The sequence below is a fragment of the Ranitomeya variabilis genome, chromosome 3 (genome assembly GCF_051348905.1).
Source record: "Ranitomeya variabilis isolate aRanVar5 chromosome 3, aRanVar5.hap1, whole genome shotgun sequence".
NCBI lineage: Eukaryota > Metazoa > Chordata > Amphibia > Anura > Dendrobatidae > Ranitomeya > Ranitomeya variabilis.
Window position 1 is genome coordinate 554,796,239 of NC_135234.1, and position 18,370 is coordinate 554,814,608.

Consider the following 18,370-nt stretch of genomic DNA (forward strand, 5'->3'; position numbering starts at 1 on the left):
GACAAACATACCTGAACCCCATTAAATTTAATGGGAGACCAAACTAAATGAATACGCACAACTTTAAGGGGTGACAAAAAGATTCCCAAACAGCTAAAATTAGGAGCAGACACCATAAAGGCTACAGTCACACTATCAGTATTTGGTCAGTATTTCACATCAGAATTTGTTAGCCAAAACTAGGAGTGGGTTAAAAATACAGACATGGTGACTAGTGTTGAGCATTCCGATACTGCAAATATCGGGTAACGGCCGATATTCGCTGTATCGGAATTCCGATACTGAGTTCCGATATTTTTGTGATATCGGAAATCGGAATCGGAAGTTCCTATAAGTGCCCAGTCATCTTCGGTGTGTGCAGTCCATATATCCATATTCATGTAAAAAATAAAGAATAAAAATAAAAAATATGGATATAATCACCCCTCCGACGGACCCTGGACCTCAGCAATGCAATCGGCAGCCTCCATTCCTAAAAATGCCGTGAGTGTAGGACCTGCGATGACGTCGCGGTCTTGTGACTGGTCGCGTGACCGGTCGCGTAACCGCGACGTCATCGCAGGTCCTACACTCACTGCATTCTTAGGAACGGAGGCTGCTGGTTGCACCGCTGAGAGCCAGGGTCCGTCGGAGGGTGAGTATATCAATATTTTTTATTTTTATTCTTTATTTTTTACATGAATATGGATCCCAGGGCCTGAAGGAGAGTTTCCTCTCCTTCAGACCCTGGGAACCATCCAGGATCGCTTCTGATATTTGTGTCCCATTGACTTGCATTGGTATCGGGTATCGGTATCAGGGATATCCGATATTTTTTGGATATCAGCCAATCCAATCCGATACCGATACTTTTGAATATCGGAAGGTATCGCTCAACACTAATGGTGACGTGTTTCTATTATAGCTTTCCCCTCTGTTTGTTCTACTCCAGGTTTTGGCTTACAAATGCTGATGTAAAATACTGACCACATATTGATAGTGTGACCGTAGCCAAAAAGTGGCATTAAATGACCCACATTAGAAATTTGTTAAGGGCACAGCAGCAATCATAAATATGCCATGCAGGAGGTAGCAGTGCCTGGGCCAGCTTTTACATCTTTGAATTGAAGTTTCAATTAAGGCTTAGTGGCTAAAGGAGTGGTGTAATCCTTCTTAGCTGGGAGTCCAGATACCTTATGGAACAGCTAAATTTTTTTTTATTTACTATCCACACTCAGGTAGCACAAACATCAGTTTCATAGACTATTATTGGTAGAAAAATGTAAGGATAGTAAAACAACTAGGTGACTGATAGAGTTAACCACAGTAGAACATTTTATAATGGCACAGCAGCAGTCAGCAATAGGCCATGCATGCGATAACAGGGTCTGGGCCAGCATTTTAAGCTTTGACTTTAAGTTTAAATTAAGATGAGGTGGATGAGGGACCAGAATATGTCCGCTGTGCTGGGAGCCCTAATACTTCATGCAACAGCTCAAACTTCTTTTTTGCTTAGCCACTCTCAGGTGGCACAAATATAAGCTTAGTAGACCATAAATATTATAAAAATGTAAGGATAGTAACACAGGTAGTTGACTGAAAATAAGTGCAGGCCTGCCAGTCTGGAAGCCCAACTACTACAGGCAACAAACATGAAAGAGATCCAACTTTGAGTCCAAAATTATAGCCAGACCTCAGGAAAAGTGTCATCAATTGACCCACTGTAGAAATTTAGAGCTTTAAATGAACTTTCAATTAAGACATGGTGGCTAAGTGAGTGGTGTAAACCTTCTTAACGAGGAGCCTTGATACCTCATGCAACACCTCCAATTTTTTTTTCAAACTACACTAAGATGGCACAAACATGAGTTTCAAACAGTACAATTGGTTGAAAAAGTAAAGTAACACGGGTTGATGACTTATGAATTAGCCCACAGTAGAACCTTTTATAATGGCACAGAAGCAGTCAGCCATGGGCCATGCATGAGGTATCAGGGTCTGTGCCAGCAATTACAGCTTGGAATTGAAGTTTCAATGAGGACCTGATGGTTAAGGGAGTGGTGCAAGCCTTATCATTTGAGATTCCTCCATTTTTTCCAGCCACACTCAGATGACACAAACATTAGTATCAAACAGTACTATTGGTAGAAAAATGTAAGAAAAATAACGCAGGTAGTTGACTGAAAGTAAGTGCAGGACTGCCTGTCTGGGGCCCTACTTACACAGGCAACCTCCAGATAGAGGCCTGCTTGTAGTCTCCACATATCAAAAAATTATTTTCACACACCACTAAAGTAACATCAAATTCCACAGAGTAGAAATGGTATAATAGTTCTCTAACACACCTTCCACTATGGGCAACCCACCAGATGGTGTCCAAATTTGGAGTCTCCAGAAATCCAAAAATGGTTTGCAACGTCATCAGCAGTACCAACAGCAGGCACAGAAGCCACCACCACAAAGGTGACACAGACTGCAATAATGCAAGATCAATGCATGACCCTAAAAACTACACTATTGCCCAGTCTGTGACAGGGGTGCCAAAGGTCTTGAAGATCCATGACTTGCTCATTTTTATGAAAGTTAGACAGTCTATACTTTCGGGAGATTGCTGGATGTGCTTATCAGTCAGAAGGGCTGAAGACACGTTCTGAGAGAACGCTGGCTGCCGGGCATGACAAACCTCCAACGCATGACAGATGAGCTCATGCCACTCTTCCATTTTTGAAGAAAAATATTCAAACGGGTCCAAACCTCCCTGATGGCATTGATATTGAGCTACAAATATTCCTGCACCATCCTCTCCAGTCATTCACAACATGCCAAACTTGTACTCTGTTCTGCTGGTGGGTGGGCTGGTCTAAAAAATTTGTGAAACAACTCACAGAAATTGTTTATGCCCTGCTTATGCTAATGTTTTTGTGATTACGCCTTGACATACACAGGATTGGACATCTGGAACTGTGATTCCTCACTGCTGTCTTGGGAAAAACCACCTCTTAAGATTGTCTGTTTGATACTCCAGCATGCACGCATCCCTTTCCAGGGTGTGAAACATCCTGCTAAATTTACTTTTGTACCGTTGATGTAACATAGTGGCAACCCAGTAGTCAGCACTATTTCTAACTCTAAAAATATGGGCATCATGTTGAAGACAGTGAAGCAAGAAGGTGATCATGTGTTGGGCACTTCCATGAGGTCCAAGTCTACGGTGTGCTGGTGGTGGTGTAACACTCAATGTTGCTTCCTTGGTCCCATCCTGCCAATCACAGACAACAGAGGGAATCATTATCCTCTTCATCTACTGACTGTTGCCTGTCCATCACCTCATCCTCTTCCATTTATTCCTTGGCTCCTGTACCTTCACTAACAATTTGTCTGGTATCTTGAGCCCCACTCAATTGCTGTAAGCCATCCTCCTCAGGCACCTACCTGTACAATGACAGTCCGGATATTTGAGATATTGTTGTCCCTTGCGCATCCGCCTCTGCTTCCACCTCTTCCTCTGGGACCACCACCTCCTCAAAGTGTGCTCCAAGATATACAGATGCTTCTCACAAATGTATAATAACATCAAAAGTTAATTTATTTCAGTTCTTCAATACAAAAAGTGAAGCTCATACGTAGATTAATTGCAGAGTGATCTATTTCAAGTGCTTATTTCTATTAATGTTGATGATCATGGCTTACAGCCAATGAAAACCCAAAAGTTCATTGGGTTTGTCTATGCCCAAATGTACCCTCAAGACATAAGAATGGGCCAGGTCTAACATCCTATGCCTATAGGGTCCTGGTATTAACGGTTGTTCTATTACCTTCCCCTAGTAAATCAGTAAAGCAAGTCCTCATTTATTGCAAAGTATGGAAACCTAATGTCAGCCCAACTCTTGAGCAAATCCATTTAGAACAGTAACATTATCAAACACTCCTATTAATGTAATGTCCTTCATTTGAGCTTTCCCAAATTTTTCACCGGCCACCCCTTACAAGTCCCAATACAAACAAAAGTACCGACGAGTGATAATGGAGTGCAATAAGTCACGGTCCACATTGACTCCATGGGACTTACAATCTTGGGTCAATTGGGTCATTTCAATGTCAACTCTGGCAATTTTATAGTCTTTAGCATCCCCTTGGATGCAGTGGACACCAGTAGCCCCTTGATAGGTGAACTGATCACACTGCAGACCAGATACTCATAACATGAACAGCAGCATCCCAGGCTACAGTTCATCAGCTTGGTGATCAGCTGACAACGGGCCTGGGTCATGACATTTCCAGCATATAATATCACCAGCTGGGACCTTTAACACTACCTCCCCCTCTTTGGACCTTGAACCTGGAAATTTGGACCTTTGGACCCTCTTTTGGTTCTTCCCTCTGTTGAGACCGCCAGTATGGAGTGGGTTGCCTCCCCAAGTAACCCTTGAACACCCTGATACCATTCAACCAGTCCGACCAGGTCATTGGTGTTCCAGTATCACCCTGGTTTACCCAAGTCTGCATTGACATCGGCATGGAGTGCATGCCCATCACCACACATTCTACCATCTGTTCAGGGGTAAAGCATTCTGGCTGGAACCATTTTTGGACCAGGTGCAGCAGATCAATCAAACATTTGGGAACAAGGTGATATGCCCAGTGGTGGACCTGTTGTTCCCTAACATTTATTGACTCCCCCAAGAGTGTCAAAATTTCAGTTCTCAGTTTCATATGCTCTTTGGCATCTTGAAAGATTGGGTCACATTAAGCCTTCTGGGGCTCCCCCGTTAAGTAAGGCCCCAACACTTCCACTCATTGTTCTTGTGAGAGTTTCTCCCTCTCAGCGACCCATTTAAAAATGGTCAAAAAGACCCCTATGTCATCATTCAAGGTAATTTTTTGCAGAGCAATCCTTACCACCTTCTAGATGGAAAAATTATCCACTGACCTTGGACTCAGAGCTGACACCATGCCACGAACTGCGTCTGAGAGCAATTCAATCTGTTGCTGCTGTTTTTGATGCTTGACTTTTCTAGGAAATCAGAGGCTTGCAGAAATGCAATATGTGGTGAGTCGATTTCCTGCTATTTTTTTTTAAATTCAGTAAATCTAGGGAATTCAAATTTAAAATAGTTCAATCATCTGTAATGATCTCTGGCCACTTGTTTGCTGTGAACTATAAAAGTGACTTTTATTGCACTACTATTTTTTGCACTATTCATATGTGTGTATGTATGTTTATAGTCACAGTCACATGGTCTTAGACCAATCTATCTGTCTAGGCACAAGCAGGGTCATGGCGCTGTCATGGAACTTGGAAAGAGCAGACGCAAATGAGGGGAACTCTATAGAACATTTTGATATCACACTGCAGGGATAGACGTGGTTTGCCCACAATTTTACCTATTGTCAGCAGCTAGTTAAAGCAGCCTTGTTTTGGACTAAGAAAATATTTTTGCTCCCAGAATACCACATTACATTCATTGTTATATCAGTCTCAAAGCTGATAATCAATTCAGTACAGTTCTATCTCATTTTGTTGATCTGTTATCAGAGTAGAATCACACAATGGAAAGAAAAACAAATCAATTTCTATAGATTTGCAAAAATGCTTCAACACAAATATTCGCTTACTGAACATGAGCAAAAAGTAATGAAAAATAAACTAATGGCTGAATTGGTATAACTGTGTGTGCATTCATTAGCTAGAAGTAGATTACAGTATAATTTCCTATCGCAGACATGTATAGCACACTGAAATGTCATTTTAAAATATGATTCCATATAGATATATAAGCTTTCTTGATAAGATTCTAAATAATGACATAAACAAAGGTATAATTATATTACAATGTATGTGAATAATAAATTATTTGCTTTTATGCTATATATCGCCATGTTCAGTGAAGGTAATTTGTCGGTTACATTGTATCTTCATTAGTGCTAAATGCTCATTTTAATTCTGAAGGAAGCAGGAAAGAAGCAATTGTAATCATTTTACAAATGCCACCAAAACAGTATGTTAGGAGTCATTGTGAAAATGCATTGAAACATTTTTCTTTACAGAAGAAATGGACATTGAAAAGCTGATTTTTTTGGCTTGTATCCAGAAAATGGTTTCTTTACCACAGAAATAAAATGCTGGCAAGTAAGCTCTACACATGAAATATCTGTTTTTAAACTAATGATACAGAAATCTTCCTTATTGATTGGAAAATACATCCACTGAAAGTTTCCTAGGAATAAAAACAATTATCTGAGGATATGTGGAGCTCAGTTGTGACCCACGATATATCCATTTTGATCCACAGCAATAATATAAAGCATTAGCCACAATACCTGCTTGCATTTACTGAGAATCTTGCAACTTTCATTTAATAAGAGTATTTAACAAATGCAGTTTTTCTGTCTCTGTCTTCTCTTTTTTCTCTTTATATGATAATTAAGGTTCATATAGGGTTGTATGGTCGTAACGATGCCCAGCCTTTGGAATCCTTGTATTGTAGATTTATATTGTTGTTCATGTGAGCATCAATACGTGTAAGACATATGGCTCAATGCTCTGAAGGTGGTTGCTCAAATAATCAAATAACATTTATAACATATTTTATTATAAAAATTGTGCATTTCGAAGCCAGATGTTAAATTAAACAGTTGCTTTTTGTTCCTTTAGCATTACTTATCTAGATTGTATCAGATTGAAAAAATGTATTGCATTAAAATAAATAGAAATATTTTACTCATTAATCACATTTCTAAGTTACTACTTTAATATAGTAACTTTCCAATGTCGTTCAGTACTCTGAAGCTGCCAAACAAGTTACCAATAGACCCTAGGTGACTGCTTGCTTGTTGTCTGCCATCTCTTCTGATTCCCACAGGAATGTTTGTCTCCCTTAGCCAAACACTTATGCTTTCTCTATGGGGAGAGGAGAGTAAACCACTGCCAGACTCCTTAGACATTGACTTAGCTACCTGGAGAAGAAATCGAGGGCACCAAGTAAAAATCCCAAGTAATGTTAGCCATGCCACTACACATGACATTTAACCCATTATCTACCAATGTCCTTTTTTTGGGGACGCCTAATCTTTAGCTTCTAGCAACTAAGATTTTATAATTTTTATAATTAGCTCCAATTTTTTGTGTTGTGTTTGTAAAATGAATGTTTTCAAAATAGGAAATCATGTCATTGTAATTTTTAATTGAATATTGGGAAGCCCTTTACTGAAAAATCCGTACTTGAAAAATTTTTAATTTGGTAAGTAATGGGTTAATGTGCATTTAAATAGACTGACCAATGGCATCAGTGAATATTTACCAATTGATGGTCTTTTAGCAGCATGTTTACACAGGTAGACAGCTGTAAATGATGCAAATGAAATCATCTGCATTAAATCTTTTAATGCACATAGCCTGCCATAGTTCTCTGCACCATAGTTCCTAGACAATGTGCGGCTGAAAACAATGACCTTTTATGCAGCGCAAAAGAAAATGTCACCCTTTGAATAAGTGTATTGCTCATTCATCGGGTGATCAGCAGCCTGTTTAAACTAAAAAATTGTCATGAATGAGCATTTGCAAGAATGCTTGTTCACGATAATCTGTCAGTGGAGATGCGCCTTAAATTTACACTCTAGCATTTTTCTTATTGTTCCCTCTGTTAGCAGCTAATACTATCTATGTGTGTAAAGAGTATATTACAATATTTACCAGTTGCCACCTTCTGCCGTTTCCAATGCACCTTCAGTCGCATGACCACAATTATGACCTGTCAGCTAGGGATGACCTGTGGATGTTCGAGTTCGTCAAGTTCAACCAAATTTTAGTCCAAAGTTCAGTTCAGGTATCAGAACTATACCCGAACTTGAATTTGAACGTGAACCTCATAGAAATTGATGTGAACCTGAACAATGGAGCTGGAAAATCTCTCTCTCCAAAACTGACTTGAAGGAGAAGTCCGTGTTTGGAGTTCAGCACCAGACTCGGTTCAGTTTCGTTCATCTGTACTGACAGCTCATAGAGATTCTTCTGTGTAGATCAGAGGTCATTTTCTTTATTTAGGTGTATGAGGCTGCCATCACACTAGCAGTATTTGGTCAGTATTTTCCATCAGTATTTGTAAGCCAAATCCAGGAGTGGAACAATTAGAGGAAAAGTATAATAGAAACATATGCACCACTTCTACATTTATCACCCACTCCTGGTTTTGACTTGCAAATACCGAGGTAAAATACTGACCAAATACTGCTAGTGTGACAGCAGCCTGAGACTCAGAACAAGTCTCTTCTGGTTCACCATATCAAATATACTGTAGCTGTTGCTGCTGCATCTGCTAATCATTATAGACACCCCTATTACTGGCACAGTTCGGGAATCGTGTTTTGCCAGGTAGGAACACTTGAAATAATCAGACACTTTCTTGGTCACAGCCATCACCTTCATTAAGCAGGTACAGTGAGGGAAATAAGTATTTGATCCCTTGGTGATTTTTTAAGTTTGCCCACTGACAAAAACATGAACAGTCTATAACTTTAAGGGTAGGTTAATTTTAACATTGAGAGATAGAATATAAAAAAAAAATCCAGAAAATCACATTGTATAAATGATATAAATTTAGAGAAAATGAGAAAGCACAGGTGACTGAACCGAACTTGTTGAGTAAAGTTAATTTGTTGAAAATGGCCTCGGAGTCTATGATTACATGTGTGGTGACACCTGCAACCCATGGATATGTCCAGTCCAAGCGTGAGTGTTGTGCACTGTACACAAGCCACACAACAAACAACACATTATATTTTCTTTGCGGGGTGCCAGGGTGTGAAGAAATAGCAGCCCCTCACCATAACTACCACTCTAGCATACCTCATAGCTGTATGGATATTCTCCACTATGCTGTCAAGATAGAAAACTGCATGAATGAAAAGAGTGAGGGTTGTGTATGTTAGGCTAGTTTCACACTTGCGTTTTTGTCTGCATGCGTTTTTAAAAAAAACGCATGTGTGAAAAACGCATGTAAACGCGGTAAAACGCATGCGTTTTTTAGACGCATGCGTTTTTATAGAAAAACACAAGAAAACACAAGAAAACACAAGAAAAAACAAGAAAAAACAAGAAAACCCTAACCCTAACCCTACCCCTAACCCTAACCCTAAACGTGACTGAAATACGTGGCACTGAAATACGTGCAACTGAAATACGTGGTACTTAAATACGTGGCACTTTAATACGTGGCACGTGGCACTTAAATACGTGGCACGTGGCACTTAAATACGTGGCACGTGGCACTTATATATGTGGCACGTGGCACTTATATATGTGGCACGTGGCACTTATATATGTGGCACGTGGCACTTAAATACGTGGCACGTGGCACTTATATATGTGGCACGTGGCACTTATATATGTGGCACGTGGCACTTATATATGTGGCACGTGGCACTTATATATGTGGCACGTGGCACTTAAATACGTGGCACGTGGCATACGTGGCACTGAAATACGTGGCACGTGGCACTTAAATACGTGGCACTTAAATACGTGGCACGTGGCACTTTAATACGTGGCACGTGGCATACGTGGCACTTAAATACGTGGCACGTGGCACTTAAATACGTGGCACTTAAATACGTGGCACGTGGCACTTTAATACGTGGCACGTGGCACTTATATATGTGGCACGTGGCACTTATATATGTGGCACGTGGCACTTATATATGTGGCACGTGGCACTTAAATACGTGGCACGTGGCATACGTGGCACTGAAATACGTGATACGTGGCACTTAAATACGTGGCAATATGACTGTCAGAAAATGTTCATTAAACGGTTAGGGGTGAGGTTAGGGGTAGAGTTAGTGTTAGTGTTTGGATCCCTTTATCACCTTGATGGTGGTGGGTGACTTTTTAGTGTGTTTTCTGGTTTTTTTCTATAAAAACGCATGCGTTTTTAGCGCAAACAAACGCATGTGCTTAAAAACGCATGCGTTTACATAGACAGCAATGCATTTTTTTGCCGCGAAAAAACGCATGCGTTTTTTCGCGGCAAAAAAACGCGCAAGAAAATACTGCAGGTAGCATTTTTGAAAATGAACGCATGCAGTCAAAAAACGCATGCGTTTGAAAACGCGACCAAACGCATGTGCAAAAAAACGCATGCGTTTTCAATGTTAAATATAGGGGAAAAAAACGCATGCGTTTTTTGTGCAAAAAACGCTGCAGACAAAAACGCAAGTGTGAAAGCAGCCTTACTAAAGGTGTACACTATGACTGTTGGAGACAGAGTCATGTACGATGTGTAGAATGTGACAGAAGTGAAAACAAATGACTTCTGCATGGTAGTGTGAACTGATGAGCTCCCAGTAATGGAGGCTTCACTGCCTTTCTTAGTTGAGGTAGTGCATTGCTATGACTCACATTATTCACCTAGTGGGCTATCATAACATTTTTTTATTCTCCCTGCCCGTAGATGCTACTCCACATGTCTACAGTGACCAAACCAACCACCAGACCTAAGGATGCACCAGGAAGACCCGACTGAATCTTATAAAATAATATCTTAATTAATACCAGCGATACAGAATAAATAAAATCAATAAATAAACAAATTGTGTGCGAAACAGGATGGTCTATATTAAATACTTAAAAGGAAAATAAACCCTTAAGCACAATTAATATAATGTTCGCTTATATATCTGTGCAAGGTACGGTAATTGATCCCCATAATTGGGGTAAATAGTTCCCTAAAATTTATATAAAAGAAATATAAAAAATAAATGCCAAGTGGAATAATCAACTATATGGTAACAAGTGAAACTCCCATAACAATGTGCAATGATGCAAAAAAGTATAAAGTGCTTTAGTGCAAAAGAAGTAAACTAGGGAAAGAGTCAACTCATACACATAGGAACCTCCCTTAGACACTAAACAGTGCTACACAAGAGCAAAGTGCTAAGTGCATATAGTGTATAAACCAGGGACAATATTAATAATCATTACCTTAGGGCATCACACCATCCTGGATATGCACACACACCCGACGCGCGTTTCGGAAATAAATTCCTTTGCCAGGGGGAGGCGGTCAGGCAGGTTAAGTATGTTTATATAGTTTGCACACTAAAAATGAAGGCCGGAGCATTTCCTGGACATTTCCGGCGCATACGCAGACAAGGGGGCTCAGGAACTCCTTCCTATAGTGTGTGCCGCTGATAATGATGGCCGAGGCATTGCCGGCGCATGCGCAGCCAGGAGGACTCAGGAACTCCCTCCACCACACCACATGACCGGACATACGGGATTAGTTACCCGACGTTTCCAAGGTAATCGCGGCATTTAAGGCTGGAGAATCAGAACACAGGCCACACATGCGCACTAGCCGGACAGTACATCATGGGCGGCACTAGACCATATGAGTTCTATTGGCTCTACTAACATCCGGGCATTTCAATCAATATGTAATGATACATCTAGCGCCACATTGCACAGAATTATGCAGCACAAAGCAATAAGGCAATATATACAAAGTGAGGCCATGGACAATATATACATAAAGAGAAGACACAAAAAGTAACCACATAAGGTGAATAATGAGTATAAAAAACCCAAAGGAAAATATATAATTTGGCATGTATCAGACAGAGCAGGCTGTGTAATTGCTCCACATCTCTGTCTGATGCAAAAAATCAAACAGTGGGTGTTTAAATAAAGAACAGACATGTGATATAATAATAAATGGAAAAATAATTAAAAAATAATAAATAGAAAAAAAAAATAATAAAGATGTGAAATAATACAAATATATCATTCATTGTATAGACAACCAATCCTGAATGACTGTGCACACCATATTGTGAAATGCCATAATATAAATAAGTATAATTAGTCTCTCTCTTCTCTTTATATATAAGGTCAGAAGTGGGTCCATCCTACTACAGGGACATTGCCACGATCCATCCTATAACAGTCCATATATACAAATTAAGCATCATCACGTTGGAGAAAACGGACCACCCGATAACCCCGGATAATGGACCATCAGATAACTTGTTCTCAGATCGCTAGATCAGGTGACTATAAAAGGATACCCTGAAATTTATAAAGAAAACATTTATAAGATACAAAGTACCCAATAAAATAATAAAAATGAATATAAAATAAAGGTTAAAACAGCCTAAAACAAAGATAAAAGTTTTACAAAAAAGGGGCAAAGCTTATGTTCTCATTTAGGCCATAAGGGGAAATAGTTTCTAATGTCCAAATCCATTTAGTTTCCATTTGAGCTAGGGGTATACTAATTCTACCCCCCTCTCACGGGGTTCAATTAAATCTATGCAAATCACTTTCAATAGAGTAGCATCACAATCTTGGTAGATTTTAAAGTGTTTGGGAATAGTTTTTAAAAGGGAGACGTCATCCACTTCCTTTGCCGCTTATATCCCCAAGACATGCTCGCGTACGCGTACTTTCAATTGGCGAGCTGTGAGTCCTACATATATAAGAGAGCACAGGCATGTAGTAATATATTATGGTCTATGGTCTTAGAAGTATAAGTTATTACATGCTTTATCTTATATGTGACCGTTTTTTTGAATTTAAAAAAGTTTGTGCTCTCAAGATATTTGGACATGCCACGCATTTGCCACATGGTTTGCATCCCATTTGTGGTCTGGAGTTGGACAAAAAAGAAGAAGACGTTTTATGTGTATAATGGCTTTTATCTAGCTCGTCTCTTAAATTTCCTGATCTTCTATAGGTAATGTTTAGTTTCTCCCCTATATATCTCGATATTATTGGTTAGGCCTGTAAAATAGACCAAGATTTGGTCATATAGGATCGCATCAGGTCCGTCTGACCATGATGTCGTGTGATAAAATGAACAATTTGGTTCGAAGTAGATGGTTTGGTGGAATACAAAGCCTGATGCCTCGTTGTTTTTTTAGCTCGATTATAGGCTTTCTTGATTGACCGTTTACTATAACCGCGGTCTAAGAATCTTTTACAGAGATCCTTGGCCTGTTCTTCAAAGTCAATATCTTCTGAGCAGATCCTACATAATCGCAGAAACTGACCTATCAGAATAGAGTGTGTCATCACTGGTAAATGTGCTGATGTCGCATGTAGCAACAAATTTACTGCAGTCTCCTTATGAAACAAATTCGTTTGAAGGCAGTTATTTTGACCTCTCCGAACATAAACATCTAAAAATTCAATCTGGTCTTTATCACATTTATACGTTAATCGTATACAGGAGTTTCACATATGTAGATAGTCCCAATAATCAAGCAACATAAATTAAACAGATAATACACCTGGATTTTCAGATGTGTAAATTTTGGGGTTGGAGTTTCACAAAGCCCACGTTATAAAGCACAGTGGGTTTACTTTGCCACCATGCAATATCTGGACATTTAACCTCCTGAGGAGCCGTCAGGCGAAACGTGTAGAGGTTCCTATACATCTATGTTTGGATAAGTACCCCTCTCTTATCTATCCCTAATATAATTTGGAGTTATGACTTACATGTATGTCTTATAAATAGAGCAAATATACAGCTCCAAGTGTGGAAAAAATCTTATAGGCCTGGAGATTGGCAGGGCTCTCTAGGGCTAGCCATTGTGGAGCGGTGGCGCCACACCCTCCTGACAAGTAGGGTGCTAACCTCTGCTGATAGGTAGGGAGCAGTGGAGGTGCAGCATTAGTGCGATGGGTACTTTGAATTTACAATTATTTTCATCAAACTAAGCACTTTATTCCCGAGTCCTGGTCTGTGATACAGACAAAGAGATAGATACATGTACATTGTGTGTGTCTTTTGAAATTATAATGGCTGGCACTTACTGTTAGGGAGAGGGGGTGCCAGTCTCGTGTGGGTATTTGTATAGGGTGCCAACCTCCACAAGCAGGCAGGTACACAGACCAGGATGTATCTATATATAAAGGGTATATGTAGGGTGCACTTTATGTGTGGTGTTGTATTTGGAATTGTTGTTTGTCCCATTTTTAAAGTATTTAATAAAAGTTAAATTTTATCCCAGTGGTTAGGGATTTTGTTCATGCTAGCATTCTACTAAGAAACCCCCTTTTTTTGCATACTTTATGATTAGGAGTTTCAGAACAAATAAGATGTATAATTATGTGCTTAACCCCTTCATGACCTTGGGATTTTCCGTTTTTCTGTGTTCGTTTTTCACTCCCCTCTTTCACAGAGCCATAACTTTGTTTATTTTTCCGTCAATTCGGCCATGTGAGGGCTTATTTTTTGTGGAACGGGTTGTACTTTTGAACGACATCATTGGTTTTAGCATGTCGTGTACTAGAAAATGGGAAAAAATTCCAAGTGCAGTGAAATTGCAAAAAAAGTGCAATCTCACACTTGTTTTTTGTTTGGCTTTTTTGCTAGGTTCTCTACATCCTAAAACTGTCCTGCCATTATGATTCTCCAGGTCAGTACAAGTTCATAGACAACTAACATGACTAGGTTATTTTTTACCTAAGTGGTGAAAAAAAATTCCAAACTTTGCTAAAAATAAAGAAAAAAAATTGCGCCATTTTCCGATACTCGTAGCTTTTCCATTTTTCATGATCTGAGGTCAGGTGAGGGCTTATTTTTTGCATGCCGAGCTGACATTTTTAATGATAGCATTTTGGTGCAGATGCGTTCTTTTGATCACCCGTTATTGCATTTTAATGCAATGTCGCCGCGACCAAAAAATGTAATTCTGGCGTTTCGAATTTTTTTCTCACTACGCCGTTTAGCGATCAGGTTAATGCTTTTTTTTTATTGATAGATCGGGCGATTCTGAACGCGGCGATACCAAATATGTGTAGGTGTGATTTTTTTTAATTGATTTATTTTGATTGGGGCGAAAGGGAGGGTGATTTAAACTTTTATATTTTTTTTATTTTTTTCACATTTTTTTAACTTTTTTTCTTTTCTTACTTTTGCCATGCTTCAATAGTCTCCATGGGAGGCTAGAAGCAGGCACAGCACGATCGGCTCTGCTACATAGCAGCGATCTGCTGGTCGCTGCTATGTAGCAGAAAATCAGGTCTGCTGTGAGCGCCGACCACAGCTGCCAGAGATCAGTAACCATAGAGGTCTCAAGGACCTCTATGGTTACTATTCTGAAGCATCGCCGACCTCCGATCATGTGACAGGGGTCGGCGATGGCATCATTTCCGGCCGCCCAGCCGGATACGGTAGTTAAATGCCGCTGTCTGCGTTTGACAGCGGCATTTAGTTAGTTAATAGGCACGGGCAGAGCGCGATTCTGCCCGCGCCTATTACGGGCACATGTCAGCTGTTCAAAACAGCTGACATGTCCCGGCTTTGATGCGGCTAACCGCCGGAGCCCGTATAAAAGCGGGGCTTCTGACCTCGGACGTACTATCCTGTCCGAGGTCAGAAAGGGTTTAATTGTAAAACACTGGGCAAAACTGTCACTGTAAACGACCTGGGAGTATGGGTGGATGACAAACTCACATTTAGTGGCCAGTATCAGGCAGCTGCTGAAAAGGAAAATAAACTAATGAGATGCATTAAAAGAGGAATAGATGCTCATGAGGAGAACATGATTTTACCTCTATACAAGTCACTAGTGCGACCTCACTTAGAATACTGTGTACAGTTTAGTTCTCCGGTGTATAAAAAAGACATAGCTGAACTAGAGTGGGTGCAGAGAAGAGCGACCAAGGTTATTAAAGTACTGGGGGGTCTGGAATACCAAGATAGGTTATTACGCTTGTGGTTATTTAGTTTGAAAAAATGAAGGCTAAGGGGTGATCTTATTACAATGTATAAAAACATGAGGGGACAGTACAAAGACCTTTCTAATTATATTTTTACTCTTAGACCTGAGACAGGGACAAGGGGGCATCCTTTCTTGAAAAGTATAATGTTACAGGTTATATACACTCACCGGCCACTTTATTAGGTACACCTGTCCAACTTCTTGTTAACACTTAATTTCTAATCAGCCAATCACATGGCGGCAACTCAGTGCATTTAGGCATGTAGACATGGTCAAGACAATCTCCTGCAGTTCAAACCGAGCATCAGTATGGGGAAGAAAGGTGATTTGAGTGCCTTTGAACGTGGCATGGTTGTTGGTGCCAGAAGGGCTGGTCTGAGTATTTCAGAAACTGCTGATCTACTGGGATTTTCACGCACAACCATCTCTAGGGTTTACAGAGAATGGTCCGAAAAAGAAAAAAAATCCAGTGAGCGGCAGTTCTGTGGGCGGAAATGCCTTGTTGATGCCAGAGGTCAGAGGAGAATGGGCAGACTGGTTCGAGCTGATAGAAAGGCAACAGTGACTCAAATCGCCACCCGTTACAACCAAGGTAGGCCTAAGAGCATCTCTGAACGCACAGTGTGTCGAACTTTGAGGCAGATGGGCTACAGCAGCAGAAGACCACACCGGGTACCACTCCGTTCAGCTAAGAACAGGAAACTGAGGCTACAATTTGTACAAGCTCATCGAAATTGGACAGTAGAAGATTGGAAAAACGTTGCTTGGTCTGATGAGTCTCGATTTCTGCTGCGACATTCGGATGGTAGGGTCAGAATTTGGCGTAAACAACATGAAAGCATGGATCCATCCTGCCTTGTATGGAGCATCTTTGGGATGTGCAGCTGACAAATCTGCGGCAACTGTGTGATGCCATCATGTCAATATGGACCAAAATCTCTGAGGAATGCTTCCAGCACCTTGTTGAATCTATGCCACGAAGAATTGAGGCAGTTCTGAAGGCAAAAGGGGGTCCAACCCGTTACTAGCATGGTGTACCTAATAAAGTGGCCGGTGAGTGTATACTAGATTCCTTGATAGGGTGTTGATCCAGGGAACTAGTGTGATTGCCATATGTGGAGTCGGGAAGGAATTTTTTTCCCTAATGTGGAGCTTAGTGATTGCCGCATGGGTTATTTTGCCTTCCTCTGGATCAACATGTTAGCCTAGGGTTGAACTAAATGGACTTAAAGTCTTCCTTCAACCTTAAATACTATGCTACTCAATACAAGGGAAAAAAGATATTGACTACTGCCAGAAATGACAGGGACATATTTCAGATGAACAGCAACGAACTGGAAATTGTAAAGGATTTCAACCTACTCGGATCAATGATCACTCAAGATGCAGTGACCACACAGAAAGTCAATAGGAGAATAGCAATGGGCAATGAAGTCAAGGAACAAGGACTTCAAATAGAAGAACATTTCACTGGTGATAAAGACACGGCTCTTACATTGTCTGGACTCTTCAGTAGTAACATATGGATGTGAAACATGGACAAGCACAAGAACAGTTTGCCTGGTAATTGAGAATTCTGCAGTACAAACATTTACATTGAGGTGACTTAATTTGCTGTTTTTCTTTTGCAGCACATCATGGATTAAGAACAAAATGGTGTTATTACAGTACTTTTCTGAAGTATATTAGAGATCTATGAATTTAAAATCACATAGACTCTTCAGTGCAGACTATCACTTGAAAGTGTGCATTATTTTTCAAAGGCAACCTTCACTTGTTCAGTATTTGGTCAGTAGTTTACGTTAGTATTTGTAAGTCAAAACCAGTAGTGGGTGAAAAATGCATTATCAATGACGTGTTTCTATTATACTTTTCCTCTGATTGTTCCATTCCTGATTTTCGCTGAAACTGATGTAAACACAATGAAAATAAATCACTGACACCATTTCACTCTTTCTTCCTTCAGATAGTCTCATGGAATTGATTGCAGCTTCCTAACTCCAGGAATAGCAGGTGATCCACTAAGAAAATAAATTATTTTGGACTCCAAAAAATAGAGGAATGGGTGGCACTCAGCATCTGGATAAACTCTTCTTTATTGAGAAAGAAAAAAACATGGAGGCAGGGGAGCGGGTCACATGTAGTAGGATGGTGGACATTATTACAACATAGGGACATTACTATAAGATAGGAACCAGGATGGGGATATTTCTTCAAGAAGGGGACCAGGACAAGAGACATTACTAAAGGATAGGAACTAGGATAGAGGACATTACTACAAGATGGAAACATTACTACAAAATAATACAAGGATGGAAGCTTTACTACAAGGTGGGGACCAGGAAGGGGGGCATTACTACAACATGGGGAACAGAATAAGGTACATTACTACAAGATGTAGACCAGGAAGGGAGATTACTACAAAAACAGGATAGGAGACATTACTACAAGATGGAGACAAGGATGGAGACAAGGATGGGGACCAGGATGGCGACCAAAATGGGGAACATTATTGCAAGATGGGGCAGACTTACTATGTGGCTAATTGTAATATAATACTGAATGAGGGCAATTGAGGAAAAAAGGAAGAAAAATTGTAAAAATGTAAAAAAAGTGTTACTAAAAATGTTTTTTCATGTACAAAGTAAAGTACGCAAAAAAA